General features: G+C 42.2%; 1 protein-coding gene across 5 annotated transcripts in view; it reads right to left on the bottom strand.

Annotated features, from left to right (window-relative positions):
• The window catches only part of RPH3AL (rabphilin 3A like (without C2 domains)), a 290,823-nt gene that overhangs the window by 237,288 nt on the left and 41,112 nt on the right, over positions 1-12,423 (bottom strand). Inside the window, exon 1 of one of the 5 annotated variants that reach the window (XM_073615152.1) lies at positions 6,397-6,630. The exons of 3 other annotated variants lie outside the window; for them this stretch is intronic. The gene's annotated coding sequence lies outside the window, so the exon portion shown is untranslated. Of the gene's footprint in view, positions 1-6,396; positions 6,631-12,423 lie in introns of those variants that run through there. One more of the 5 variants, XM_073615157.1, reaches the window with a different exon arrangement.

Below are 12,423 nucleotides of genomic sequence, written 5' to 3'. Positions count from 1 at the left end.
ATACCATAGCGATATTTCAGCCACCTCTCAGGCCCATAGCCGATATTGTCTGCCGATATTCTGTGCATTTAAAAAAAAAAAAAAAAATGTTTTACACTTTTTTCTTTTTTAATCACTGTTATTGCTGTCACAAGGAATGTAAACTTCCCTTTTTATTATTATTATTATTATTATACAGGATTTATATAGCGCCGACAGTTTACGCAGCGCTTTACAACATTAGAGCAGACAGTACAAGTACAATACAATTCAATACAGGCGGAATCAGAGGGCCCTGCTCGTTAGAGCTTACAATCTAGGAGGGAGGGTCAAGTGATACAAAAAGGTAATAGCTGTGGGGGATGAGCTAATGGAGAAAATAGTGCAGTTGTTAGATGGAGGCAGGATAGGCTTCTCTGAAGAGGAAAGTTTTCAGGGATCGCCTAAAAGTGGATAAAGTTGGAGACAGTCTGACAGATTGGGGTAGGGAATTCCAGAGGATGGGCGAGGCTCGGGAGAAGTCCTGGAGGCGGATATGGGAGGAGGTGATGAAGGAGCTAGAGAGCAGGAGGTCTTGGGAGGAACAGAGATGGCGATTAGGTTGGTATTTTGAGACTAGGTTAGTGATGTAGCTGGGGGCAGAGTTGTGGATGGCTTTGTAACTTATTGTTAGTATTTTGAATTTAATTCGTTGGGCGAGTGGTAGCCAATGGAGGGATTGGCAGAGAGGGGTAGCAGACACTGAGCGGTTTGTAAGGTGGATGAGTCTGGCAGCAGCATTCATGATGGACTGAAGGGGGTAGTCTGTTTAAAGGTAAGCCAATGAGGAGTGAGTTGCAGTAGTCAAGGCGAGAGATAACCAGGGAGTGAATCAGGAGCTTTGTGGTTTCATTGGTTAGAAAGGGACGTAGTTTAGAGATGTTGCGGAGGTTGAGGCGGCAAGCTTTGGAAAGTGATTGGATGTGGGGCTGAAAGGAGAGTTCAGAATCCAGGATAACACCTAGTACCCTGACATGTGGGGACGGGTGGATGGTTTTGCCATTGCTCTTGACAGAGAAGTCGGGGGAAGAGGAACGTGGGGGAGGAAATATTATAAGCTCGGTTTTGGACAAGTTGAGTTTGAGGAAGTGGTGTGACATCCATACAGATATGTCGGTTAGTAAGTTAGTGATGCGTGAGGAGACTGATGGAGTGAGTTGAGGGGTGGAGAGATAGATTTGTGTGTCATCAGCATAGAAATGATATTGAAAGCCGTGAGAAGCTATCAGCTGACCCAGGGAAGAGGTGTAGATTGAAAATAAAAGAGGTCCAAGAACAGAACCTTGGGGGGACCCCGACGGAGAAGGGAAGAGGAGTGGAGGAAGTAGAATTGTAAGTGACACTGAAGGTGCGTTGGGATAGGTAGGATGAGAGCCACTGAAGAGCACAGTCACGGAGACCGAGGGAGTAAAGTTTTTTGAGGAGGAGGGGGTGGTCAACCGTGTCAAAGGCAGCTGAAAGATCCAGAAGTAGAAGTAGGAGTACAGAATAGTGTCCGTTGGTTTTTGCAGTTAGTAGGTCATTTGTGAGTTTTAAAAGAGCAGTTTCTGTGGAGTGTTGAGGGCGAAATCCAGATTGAAGGGGATCAAGAAGGTTGTTTTTAATGAGGTGGTCACTCAGTTGGTTGTAAACCAGGCGTTCAAGGAGTTTAGAGGAAAAGGGGAGCAAGGAGATTGGGCGTAGGTTGTTAAGATTGGTAGGGTCCAAGGACGGCTTTTTGAGTATGGGGGTGACCAGTGCATGTTTTAGAGCATCGGGGAAGATGCCAGAGGTGAGGGAGAGATTGAAGATGTGGGTTAGAGAGTGTAGGATGGGGTCAGAGGGTGACCGTAGCATTTGAGAGGGAATAGGGTCCAGGGGACAGGTGGTTAGGTGGGCGATAGAAAGGAGTTTAGCAACTTCATCTGTAGTAGTAGATTTGAATAGGGGGAGTGTCAGTTGTATCTGTTGACATGGGGTCTTAGCTGGGGGAGATACCTGTAGAATAGAGATTTCATCACGGATTGTATCAATCTTGTTTTTGAAGTGATTAGCGATTTCCTGGGCAGTGAGTAAGTCAGTGGGTGGAGGCGGTGGAGGACAAAGTAGAGAGTTGAAGGTAGAGAAGAGTTTACGGGGATTGGATGAGAAAGTGTTAATAAGAGTTGTAAAATAGGTTTGCTTGGCAGTGTGGAGGAAAGAATAGTATATTTGGAGGGCAGATTTGTATTGGTTGAAGTCTTTGAGAGACTTAGTCTTGTGCCACAGACGCTCAAGAGCGCGACTACGTTTTTTGAGAATTTTAGTGTCATCTTTTTGAAAGTAATAGTCAGTGACAGGTACTCTTTATGGAGAGAGAGAGAGAGAGATCGAGGATCTATAAGACCCCAAACCCCTCCTCTGCGGTTGAAAGTATTCAAAATGTCAAGATCTGCGTTTTTGAAATACTTTCTATTTTTTAAAACTGGCGCCTTTAAGATGCCAGTAATCCGGGAAGTGATTTCATGACATTGCTTCCGAGTTACTAGATCCTAGACCCAAAACGAAGCATCGGCTTTGTTCGGATCTTCGGCCAGTCAGCGGACGTGCCAGCTGGGTGCTTGGGACCGGGGGGGGGTGCGGGGACCAGGGGGGGGGTGTTACCCTTACAGCGGACCCCTCTACCCTGCAAGAATTAAATGTTTATTTTGTTTAGGAGGTAGGAGTAAGGTGAAATATTTAACCTTATTCCTTGCTCTTGCAGGCTTTCTCCTTTTCTTTGATGCACAACTAGTCGCAGCTCTCATTGCAATAATGCAGGATCAGCAGCCTTGCATTGTACATTGGGCCACAGAGGGCCTGCCCACATCTCTGGAACACTGGAGAAGGGAAGAGAACATCAACTGCCAGGGGAGGGAGGAATACTTCTTCCTATCCTCCTAGAGAAAATTAGTAATTATCCCTTGCAGTGAGGAGGGGGTAACTTTTTCTGCAGCCCAGAGTTCAGCTTTAACAAGCCAAAAGGGAGCAAATAAAAGTTGAAGCAGACCTAAAGGTAACTGATAAAAACTGCAAGCAGGCAGATTTTATTGCAGAAAAGACATGCAATGTTGTCTTCTGCAATAACAAACACTTACCTGTCTGCACGCAGTCTTCTATTGAATGCACACTGAACTGCGCATTAGCAGCTCACCATGCATTCCCGGCACACTCCGGCTATGCCAGAATTACATACTCCTATAATATTCTGAAATGAAGGACTCCCATGTGCATGAGTGGGATGACATCATTCTGCCACCGGCCAATCAAGAGGCTGAAACCCTTTCACACATAAATAGCTGGGGAGAAGACAACAGCGGCAGATGACGGATTTATCCTCTGCATCACTGGAATGAGGTGGTGAATATTTCTTTTAATTTAGTACCACTTTAAATGGTAGAGTTTACATATACTTTTAGGCTGTCTTCATATCTATGTGTTGCAGTGCCATTTTTTTTTTATTCCAACATACTATGGAAATTTATGGAACATGGAACATCTGCGTTACAGTGCACCGCAACACACTACCATGCCTGTTGGTGTACTGTGTCAGAAAGAAATATGCCAATGGTTTTTGCTGCTTTAAATGTAATGCATGGCAATGCCTTTATGCCGTGCAGTAAGGCAATATCCCAGAATTGATAGGTTTGCAGGGGACATAAAGTTTTTTTTTTTTTTTTTTATTGCTTGCCTTGGAATTCAGAATTTAACCTCCCTGGCGGTATGATTATGTCAGATTTTTGAATCTCAAAGCGCTACATTGTTTTGCATGGAAATTTGGCGTTTTATATTGTAGGACTGTAATTCTTAGGAATAACATACTTAAATCTGTCCAAACAAGAGTCTAGTAGACATCCGGGTATGATGAAGTTTGAAACACGAAATCATCATATAATAAATAACTATAATTATAAAAAAAATAATAATATTATAATAAAATAAATTTCCCCATGATTCACTATCGCTCAATTCTGCAAGTGTTCTAATTTATTATCGCTGTTTTCTATCTGGTCTAAAACCACTTTTGACGTAAAGGGCCACTTTTTGGTTGCTATGGACAATCTCAAGTTTCCAGGCAGAAAGAACAGTATATATAATATAAAACTGCATGCAGAGCACTGGACAAAGCACTGGGGACAAAAGGGATGTGAAATAATTTCATACAGTAATGTAATCTAATGTAATGTGTTTTTTTTTTTTTTATACTTTTTGAATTTGTCGCCGGGCTCCACCCCCATGTGTCAGGACGCTCGCAGGGAACGGAGCCCGGCACACAGAGCATCCAGCGGAGGACACAGCAGGGGGACATCGCAGGATCCTGGTGACAAGGTAAGTATGCTGTACCAGGATCCTGCAATGCAATTCCGAGTGTGGCTCGGGGTTACTGCTAATGGTACTGAAATTGAAACAAACTTGGGAATACCGCTAGGAGTGTTAGACCCCTTTCACACTGCGGGCGTTTTTCAGGCGTTACAGTGCTAAAAATAGCGCCTGTATAGCGCCTGAAAAAAGCGGCTCCTTTCACTCCAGTGTGGAAAGCCCTAGGACTTTCACACTCGAGCAGGGCGCTGGCAGGGCGTCACAAAAAGTCCTGAACTCACCGCTCCTCCACCGCTGCTTCCTATTGAAATCAATGGGGCAGCGATGCGATACCGCCGGCAAAAGGCCGCTCCGGCAGCATTTTGTGGGCGGATTTAACCCCTTTTTGGCCGCTAGCGGGGGGGGTTAAAACCGTCCCACTAGTGGCCAAATAGCGCCACTAAAATGACAGTAAAGCGGCACTAAAAATATCGCCACTTTAACGCTGACGCCCCCCACGGCTCGGTGTGAAAGGGCTCTTAAACTGACTTTTTTAGTGAGGCAAATGAGGGGATTTACTAAAGCTGATGCACACTGAATTTGGTGCAGCTGTGCATGGTAAATCAGCTTCTAACTTCAGCTTGTTCAATTAAAGTGTTTATAAAGACAGAAGGTTTTTTATCTTAATGCATTCTATGCATTAAGGTAAGAAGCCTTCAGTGTGCAGCAGCACCCCTAATACTTACCTGAGCCTGTCCAGCAATGTGCACGAGTGCCTCGGCTGTCTGAGACTCTCACTCCTGATTGGCTGAGACACAGCAGCAGCACCACCATTGGCTCCCACTGCTGTCAGTTAGCCAAATCAGGAGAGAGAGAGGGGGGCAGGGCTGAACCACGGCTCAGTGTCTGAATGGACACACAGCTGCAGCTTGGTTTGGGTGCCCCCCATAGCAAGCTGCTTGTTGTGGGAGTACTCAACAGGAGGGAGGGGCCAGGAGCTCCAGCCAGGGACCCGACAAGAGGAGGATCTGGACTGCTCTGTGCAAAATCACAGCACAGAAGAGGCAAGTATGACATGTTTGTTATTTTAATAGAAACAAAAAACGAGACTTTACAAATCATTTTAAGCTTTCCCATTAAAGTGGTAGTAAACCCTCCCATATAAAAACTATTTTCACAATATTCTGAAATAAATATTAATCACAATTCAAATGGTCACTTTGAATAATTATAAAATTCGTTCCTACTGCAAATATTCTTTATCTTATAATAGTTTCTTCTGCATATTAGCCGGCGCCATCTCCACTGTGGTCTTCCACGTCTGAATAGCTATTTATTTCCGCCCACAGTACATACTTTTCTCGCAAAATAACCACGATCCTCTTGGGGAAGAATTCGGAGGAAGCATCGCAGGATGACGGGGCTGACGTCTACAACAGGAAATGGCGCAGCCCCGACATACACAGAATTTTTCTGGCAGGGTCTCGGCTTGCCGGAATGATTGAGGATACGGCGCATGCGCGTTACACGTCATTAGTCAGTAATATAGCGATAAGTCACAACGGAAGCAGGTACAGTAAAAATGATTGATGGCAAATGATTTTACTTACTACAATACAAAATTATATGCAAAGTCATAATCTTGGGTATACAACCGCTTTAAAACATAGAAGCTGATTGGCTACTATGCAGAGCTGCACCAGATTCTACGTGCACCAGTTTTAGTAAATCTCCTCCATAACAACATCAATGTTCCCTAATCCACGGCACCCAGTAAAAATTCAACCAAAAAATAGGTGACTTTTTATATATGAGTTACTGTAAGTGGACAAGAACCTGAGTTACGTTCCTTCACACGTCATTTTTCTCATCACCTTACTGAACTAGCACTAAGCACTAAGATGGTGAACTTTACACATTATAACATTAGCCTTCAACACAGACTCAAACCATTATTCATTACAAATCATTATGTGGTGAAGCAAACACCATTGTATTCTTCGCTGAAGTGTACCTGCTCACTGCCAAAGCCTTTAGACACAAATATGCATTTAAACTAAGATTGCAGCATGAATTACTTACCTAATAAACCTTTACAGAGTGTCCTGGAATAGTACCACTTTCTTTCTTTATAAGGAAGTGCTAGATTAAAATAAAAGACGAGTGTTGGGACATTTTACCTTCCTGTGCATGTACATTCTGGATTTCATGTTACAAGGTGGAGTTATTAGAGTGAAACTCCACGCCTAAGAAAGAAATACAACCTCCCAACTCTTTACAACCAGGGAGCAGACTATCACGTGTCTCCATTGTTCCATTGACAACATCCTGTTACAACTTCACAAGTGTGCAGCGACTAAAGGTGCTGTCATTCCAGTCACACAGGATCTCCTGCTAATATTTAAATTAGCTTTGTACAGTAGCAAGGAATCAGGGACGGAAATATTCCATTCAAATCTTTACCTTCACTGAAATAGTCTATGCGTTATTATATAAAATATTCCCACACACACAAGATGTTCTGTACATTTTTTAAAGAAACTGCGGTTAAAGGATTTTGTGATGGTAAAGAAGTGTTTGCTTTCAAATCAATGTACAGGGTTATGCGTATAACTTTTCTGTGTTGCACATGTAATATATTATATATATATATATATACACACACATACATATAATATATATATATATATATATATATATATATATATATATATATATATATATATATATATATATATATATATATATATATATATATATATATATATATATATATATATATATATATATATATATATATATATACACACACACACATATACTATATATATATATATTATATACACACACACACACACACACACACACACACTCATCGGCCACTTTATTGGGTACACCAAATGCTTGGTAACACAAATTGCTAATCAGCCAATCACATGGCAGCAACTCAATGCATTTAGGCATCTAGAAGTGGTGAAGATGATTTGCTGAAGTTCAAACCGATCAGAATGAGAAAGAAAGGGGATTTAAATTACTTTGAAAGTGACATGGTTGTTGGTGCCAGACGGGCTGGTCTTAGTATTTCAAAAACTGCTGATCTACTGATTTTCACGCACAACCATCTCTAGGGTTAACAAAGAACGGTCCAAAAAAGAAAAAATATCCAGTGAACGGCAGTTGTGTGGGTGAAAATGCCTTGTTGATGTCAGAGGTTGGAAGAAAATGGGCAGACTGGATCCATCCTGCCTTGTATCAACGGTTTAGGCTGGTGGTGTATTGGTGTGGGGGATATTTTCTTGGCACACTTTGGGCCCCTTAGTACCCATTGAGCAGTGTTTAACCACTTACGCCCCGGACCATTTGGCTGGTCAAAGAACAGAGCACTTTTTGCGATTCGGCGCTGCGTCGTTTTACCTGACAATTGCGCGGTCGTGCGATGTGGCTCCCAAACCAAATGGACATTCTTTTTTCCCCACAAATAGAGCTTTCTTGTGGTGGTATTTGATCACCTCTGCGGTTTTTATTTTTTGCGCTATAAACAAAAAAATAGCGACAATTTTGAAAAAAAAAAAACACATTTTTTGTTTACTTTTTGCTATAATAAATATCCCCAAAAAATATATAAAATTTTTTTTTTCCTCAGTTTAGGCCGATACGTATTCTTCTACATATTTTTGGTAAAAAAAAAAAAAAAATAATCGCAATATCCGATTGGTTTGCGCAAAAGTTATAGCGTCTACAAAATAGGATAGTTTTATGGCATTTTTATTAATAATTTTGTTTTTACTAGTAAAGGCAGCGATCAGCAATTTTTTCATGACTGCGACATTACGGTGGACAGATCGGACACTTTTGGCGCGATTTTGGGACCAATCACATTTATACAGCGATCAGTGCAATTAAAAATGCATTGATTACTGTATAAATGTGACTGGCAGTGAAGGGGTTAACAACTAGGTGGCGCTGTAGGGGTTAAGTGTGTCCTAGGGAGTGACTCTAATGCCCTGTACACACGGTCGGATTTTCCGATGGAATACGTGTGATAGAACCTTGTTGTCGGAAATTCCGACTGTGTGTAGGCTCCATCACACATTTTCCATAGGAATTTCTGACACACAAAGTTTGAGAGCTTGCTATAAAATTTCCCGACAACAAAATCCGTTGTCGGAATTTCCGATCGTGTGTACACAAATCCGACGCACAAAGTGCCACGCATGCTCAGAATAAATTAAGAGACGAAAGCTATTGGCTACTGCTCCGTTTATAGTCCCAACATACATATTTTACGTCACCGCGTTCAGAACGATCGGATTTTCCGATAACTTTGTGTGTCCGTGTGTATGCAAGACAAGTTTGAGCCAACATCCGTCGGAAAAAATCCATGGATTTTGTTGTCGGAATGTCTGATCAATGTCCGACCGTGTGTACGGGGCATAACTGTGGGGGGAGGGGCTGTGTGTGACACGACACTGATCACTGCTCTGATCAGTGAGAGCGTCATTAGGCAGAATGGGGAAATACTTGTTTACATCAACATTTCCCTGTTCTTCCTCTCCGTGAGACGATTGCGGGTATCCGCAATCTCACTCACGGAGCTCCCGTCAGGTGCGTGCAAGCCGCCTCTTAAAGGGCAACATACAGGTACGTTAATCTGCCTGTACGTGCCCTTCTGCCGCAGTATATCTGCATGAGGCGGTCAGGAAGTGGTTAAACACCATGGCCTGAGTATTGTTGCTGACCATGTCCATCCCTTTATGACTACACTGTACCTATCTTCTGATGGCTACTTCCAGCAGGATAATGCTCCATGTCACAAAGCTCACATCATCTCACCACTGGTTTCTTGAACATGACAATCCCGAGTGTTCACTGTACTCCAATGGTCTCCACAGTCATCAGATCTCAATCTGGTGGAAGATTTGCATCATGGATGTGCAACTGACAAACCTGCAGCAACTGCGTGATGCTCTTATGTTAATATGGACCAAAATCTCTGAGGAATTTTTCCAACACCTTGTTGAATCTAAGTCACGAAGAATTAAGGCAGTTCTGAAGGCAAAAGGGGGTCCAACCCGGTACTAGCAAGGTGTACCTAATAAAGTGGCCGGTGAGTGTAAAATATGCTTATGACACTCATGGTTACACTTCATGGCAAACCTGCTTTTAAAACCTCTAGCTCTTACAAGCTTTAAAAGACATGTGAAAGAAGAAGCACAAAGTGCTAATAAAATATTAAAGAACATTTTTTCTGGCTACAGCTAATTACAGTTCACTGAAAATCACAGTCATTTCAAGTCATTCCATTTTGCTATTGCATTTCTGATTATTCTGGAAAAGGCTGTAATGCCAGATTTTTGAGGTTTGTGTTAGGCCCCTTTCACACTGGGGCGGTGGATGCGTCGGTGGTAAAGCGCCCCTATTTTTAGCGGTGCTTTACCGCCAATTTCGCTGCGCTATTGGGCCACTAGCGGGGCGCTTTTACCCCCCCCACTAGCAGCCAAGAAAGGGTTAAAAGCCAGCCACGAAAGGGTTAAAACCACCGCAAAGCGCTGTTGCAGCAGCGCTATGCCGGCGGTATAGCCGCACTGCCCCATTGATTTCAATGGGCAGGAGCGGTGAAGGAGCAGTGTATACACTGCTCCTTTACCGCTCCAAAGATGCTGCTAGCAGGACTTTTTTTAGCGTCCTGCCAGCGCACCGCTCCAGTGTGAAAGCCCTCGGGGCTTCCATATTGGAGAGGCGGCAGCGGCTCTTTCAGGGCGCTTTTCAGGTGCTATTTTTAGCGCTGTAGCGCCTGCAAAGCGCCCCAGTGTGAAAGGGGTCTTATTGTTGCTCCCCATACCTGCCATAGGGTCATTAAATGTCATGATGCTACAGTCGATTTTACCAGCAGGTGGTACTGCAGATGCAAAATGAAAAAAAAAGGGTTTCCTTCTTCCAGAGAAAAAGAAAACAAACAGTGGAAGTGTTGAAGTATATATATATATATATATATATATATATATATATATATATATATATATATATATATATATATATATATATATATATATATATATATATATATATATATAAAGCTGTTCTCAAGAACAGAAAGGAATAACCTCAAAAATGCAGAAGGATGTTCAAAAGTAATATTAGATGGTGCTATTTAGCGAAAAAAAAAAGTAGTGGATGCTTGGAACAGACCTCCAGCAGAGGTGGTGAGTCAATCAACAGTAAGGCTGCATTCACACCTGAGTGTAGCAATTTACTGGCGTCTTTATTTGAGAGTTTTTTTGAATGTTTTTAGAAGTGTATTACAAGCATTTTAGAAGTGTATTACAAGCGTTTTACAGCTTCAGGCATTTTTGTTTAGCCAATAGAAAGCACTGGGGGGAGAAGATTAGGGGTGGAGAGATGCAGTTTGAGCAGAAAACGTGTGACAAAAAGCTAAAGTCAGGCGTTTCTATTGAAGTCTATGGGGCCAGAAATGCTTGTAATCTGCCATAAAGAAGCTTATGTACTTTTCTCAGTGACAGGCATTTTGCTTCAGGTGACAGAACACTCGTATGTGAACAGGGGCCATTAATTAATGAAATTAATAGGATTTGATTTGTTGAGCTTTTTAGAGCTACAAGCTTCAAGCAGAAAATCGCTCAGGTGTGAACGGGGCCTTATGCCGCGTACACACGATTGGTAATGCCTCCAGCAAAACTCCGATGAGAGCTCTTGGTCGGAAAATGCAACTGTGTGTATGCTTCATCGGTCTTTTGCTGGCAGAATTCCAGCCAGCAAAAAAATGAAAGCATGTTCTCTATTTTTCGGTCGGGAAAAGTTCCTATCCGAAAATGCGTTTGTCTGTATGAAATTCGGACGCGCAAAAAATCACGCATGCTCGGAAACAATTCGGTGCATGCTCAGAAGCATTCTTGATGATTCTTGACGATCGAACGTTCTGAGAACTTTTGTGTGACTGTGTGTATGCAAGGCAAGCGTGAGCAGAATTCCGTCGGAAAAACCATCCAAGTTTTTTCTGATGGAAATTCCGATCGTGTGTACACGGCATAAGGCTTAGTTTACACTTGCGGTTGGAAAATGGCAAAAAGATGTGGTTGAGCTGTGATTTTACAACCCCCTACAGCTCCCCAATACTTCAAAAGACAGCTATACAGGGGTATACACATACCACAGCTGTTGTGCTTTGCATCACAATGTGTAAAAAAATATCCCCATTGTTGTGTTTGGCAGGCAATACCACCAACTGAACGCAACCCACTCAAGTGAATGAGGGCTGTGCTGCAACCACCCCTCAACCATGTGCAACGGTGGTGCAGGATTTTAGGGATTAAAAAAAGGTAGTGAAAAGACACGACAATGCCTCACATTTCAAATACCCAAAAAAATATAATTAAATCATGTTCTAATTTATCAGCCTTTATGGAAAATTGTCTTATATATGTATATCTAATTTACACATGTATTTTTGAAAATCTGAAATAAATAAACAAAACAAAAAGGAATGCTATTGACTTTATACGCAGAACTAAACCACTGAAAGGAAGAGATTATTTTGGCCCCCCAGGAGCTTTTTTATATGATAATGAGCGATGAGCATGTAGCCACAGCATATTTTCACCTATAAAACACCTTGTAAAGTGCCCCCCCCAGCAATGCGTTCATCTCCATCGCCAGTGCTAGTTTGACCTGGCCCAAAATCACAGAGCAGAGCATGTGCAGCTCAGGGTAAAATTAGGATAAAAATGGTGACTGGCAAGTAAAAGCATTTATGGCAGAACACATATACACATTCCCTTTTGATATGAAAAAAAGCTTTAGTTGACCACTAACTTTATTCCACTTTAAAAATCTGTCCTACTAACTCTAAAATATTTCAGACAAGAAAATTCATCAAGGTCTGCAAAGGGGACCAGCATCCGCAACCTCAACAACTGCAATCAGGACAGAAAATCCACATATAAATTAAGTGCTTGGTGCAGATTTCACTTTTTTTTTAGCCAAAGGTTTAACTTCATTAACCTCAGCACCAAATAATGAAATTTCACAACGGGCTCAAACTTGGTGGACAAGCAGTTAGCTGCACACGGCTTGACCTTTCCAAGCTGATTT

The sequence above is a fragment of the Aquarana catesbeiana genome, linkage group LG02 (assembly GCF_042186555.1).
Source record: "Aquarana catesbeiana isolate 2022-GZ linkage group LG02, ASM4218655v1, whole genome shotgun sequence".
Classification (NCBI taxonomy): Eukaryota; Metazoa; Chordata; class Amphibia; order Anura; family Ranidae; genus Aquarana; species Aquarana catesbeiana.
This window is presented reverse-complemented; position numbering and strand designations above follow the sequence as displayed.